This window comes from Alosa alosa, chromosome 22 (genome assembly GCF_017589495.1).
Source record: "Alosa alosa isolate M-15738 ecotype Scorff River chromosome 22, AALO_Geno_1.1, whole genome shotgun sequence".
Lineage (NCBI taxonomy): Eukaryota > Metazoa > Chordata > Actinopteri > Clupeiformes > Clupeidae > Alosa > Alosa alosa.
The window spans coordinates 16,453,920-16,456,944 of NC_063210.1; positions in this window are offsets into that span (position 1 = coordinate 16,453,920).

The window sequence follows — 3,025 nt, forward strand, 5'->3', positions numbered from 1 at the left end:
CTCTTACCCATGACCACACACTCTATTCATTGATCCAAGAAATCCTTAATGTGTTGGCGTACTCTATAGAGGCAGAATTTATAACACACTGTCAATAATACAAGTGTAAATTTGTGAGGACATTTTCAACTAAGCTAACATCAATTAGACAACATGGGACCGTAATAAAAATCTCAACCTTTAAAAGGTCTTTAAAAAGGCACATATTTTCAACCTCTCTCAAGGTTAATTCAGCTTTTAGTTGGGTCATCTATAGCAGTTCCGTGACCGTGGAGAGCGAAGGTTCGTTTCTCACTAGATTTGTCATCTATAAGGTTAAAGAAAGAAATTAGCTGGGGTGCCCCTCACAAAAATGTGGGGAAATTTTGTGAGAGCCCTATATCTAATATGGCTGTCTTAAGCCAAGCTGGATATTAACTTTTTAATGGTTTTGCCCACAGTGCTGCATTACACATGGCTTTTAACCAACCGCCTGCTGAATAAGTGTACAATCCATGTCCCACCTGATGATGACTCTTTGAATCTTCATATGGAAAGGACAAACTACCTTTCATATTTCCAGCTCCATTACAACCTGCAAGAGCATCTTGAGAACGGAAAGTGTCGACCAGTGCGTCACACCCCCTTGCCCCAGCAGCTCACACCTCATGAAAGCTCAGATGAGAGTAGCAGTGATGATGAGAGGAGTTAGTGTGGAAATTCAACAGATTCCGAGTGTTTTAGTTAATTAAATAAATAAATCATAATAAATAAATAATAAAAAATGACAGACATCTGATGACCTATGTGTATACTGTAATTTTACTGCCCATAGCTGAACTCAGTGTGAGCAGAGCTTCCATTTGAGCCTAATATTACAGCTCTATGACGAACATTTAAAGAGCCAAAAATTGGTGGCCATCTTGAATTTGAAGGTCAAAAATAGGTCAAATCAATAAATCTAAATCATTCATGAATTTCTTGACCCAAATAGTCTCAGAAACCATGTGTAATGCAGCACTGTGGGCAAAACCATTAAAAAGTTAATATCCAGCTTGACTTATGGCAGCCATTTTGGATATAGGGCTTTCACAAAATGTCCCCACATTTTTGTGAGGGGCACCCCGGCTAATTTCTTTCTTTAACCTTATAGATGACAAATCTAGTGAGAAACGAACCTTCGCTCTCCACGGTCACGGAACTGCTATAGATGACCCAACTATTTGTCCATTTCCTCTTGAGGAAAAAAATAAAAAATAAAAAACACAAAAGGGGTAACAAAATAATGTATGGGTGAAGGGATTTAAGCATACAGTCCTGACCAGAACACATAAACATACACTAGAACAAACTAGCATCTTGTTTCTAACAAGAGTGTAAACAGACTACGACTGCAAAATTCAGTTCCTCTGTAACTTGTCAAAGAGAAAGATATGAAGTGGCGATGTCCCCTTCAATGTGCAGGCTCCATCTTCTTTGTCACAATAGAGGACAACGGCAACAGACTGTGAAGTACCTCTGCGTGAGCCTCACAGAGATCAAGGGGGGATGGACACAGAATGAATCATTCTCTCTGCTAGAGTGACAGTCCCTCTCACTCCATTGACAGATAATGAACAGATGTCAGACACCAGGTCAGGACTTGACCTCCCAGCGCCCTGCGTTTGTGTTCAAGGGCAGAATATGTATGTGATTCATGGCTTATTTCTATTGTGAGAAAATGAAGGCAACTCGAGACTTAAAAAAAAAAAAAAAAAGAATTTATATTGTAATTTTACAGCCATTCTGCATCTGTCTATCTTTACTGCACTTGAATAGGCGTTTAGGCTATGACCTGGGTAATAAAAGGCACAGGCCTTGGGCTATGATTTGTGCCAGTGCAATTCAAAGTAAAAGACACCAGGCCAAGCGTCTGATAGTATATTACTTGCCTGGGCTGAACTTAATAATAAAAGTGGATCACTTTTCGCTCTTAATTTGAGTATGTGGCAAAGTGCAAAGACTTACTGTACGTCTTACCAAAGCTAATTTAATAATTACACTACAGTAAATCAGTTTGCTAATTTGACAATATGGGTGAGGCCCTAAAGGAGAACTCCAGCACGTTTTCACACAGATCTCCATTTCTCAGCCACGCAGCTACAGCGCTACACTCTGGGGGCGTGTAAATGGGAGCTCACAGACATGCCTCCCTGGCTGCGTTAGCTGCTGGTTGTAGCAACTCGAGCTATCGGTAAAACCGATTGTTTTCGTTTTTTTTTTATTTTATATAGGCCTACCGACAGTGCTCAGTGACCTCGAGAAATGGAGAATTGAGAATCTCGATAATCTATGTGAAAACTCTCCGGATTTCTCCTTTAACTGCAAACGTTGAAGAGTCAGCTCAATGTGCCCATCTAGCTACAGCTCATGTATTTTGTTTGTCATTTAAATTATCAAGTGACCTGTGAGTATACTTTCGAGGTCACTCTACATTGCCATCTTTCTTTTGAAGCGGTCATTATGCTCATCATCACTTTCTGTAGTTGTTGTAGCTCTGGTCAGCTGTCTGTCCTGCTGGTCTACTTCAGATGGAAAAGCCAAAATGTCACGCACACACACACATATATAAATATATGTTCACAACCCACAGACACGGTTCACTTTTAACCTTACCAATATTAAAGAGTGTGAAGTTAATATTCTTTCTGGGATATAGTAGAGATAAAATGAATATCCTTCCTAGGAAACAGCAGCACTAAAATGTTTCTTTGGTAATGCTAATATTGTAATAATATTGGGATAAATGCAGCGACCAAATTTCCCTTACGGGATCAAAAGAGTATATATACTTATTTAAAACCTTTGTATGGAATGAGTTCCCTTCTTTGCACTAATCTTAGACTAGAGGGAACAAACAAACACAAAACACACACACACACACACACACACACTCTAACATGGCTGGAGACAACCAAGCTGGGTCTTGCGTGGTGATCTAGCCTCGGGAGGTCTAGCTTCCACCTCAAACCAACAGCAAAGTTATAAAATAATGACACATTTGTGG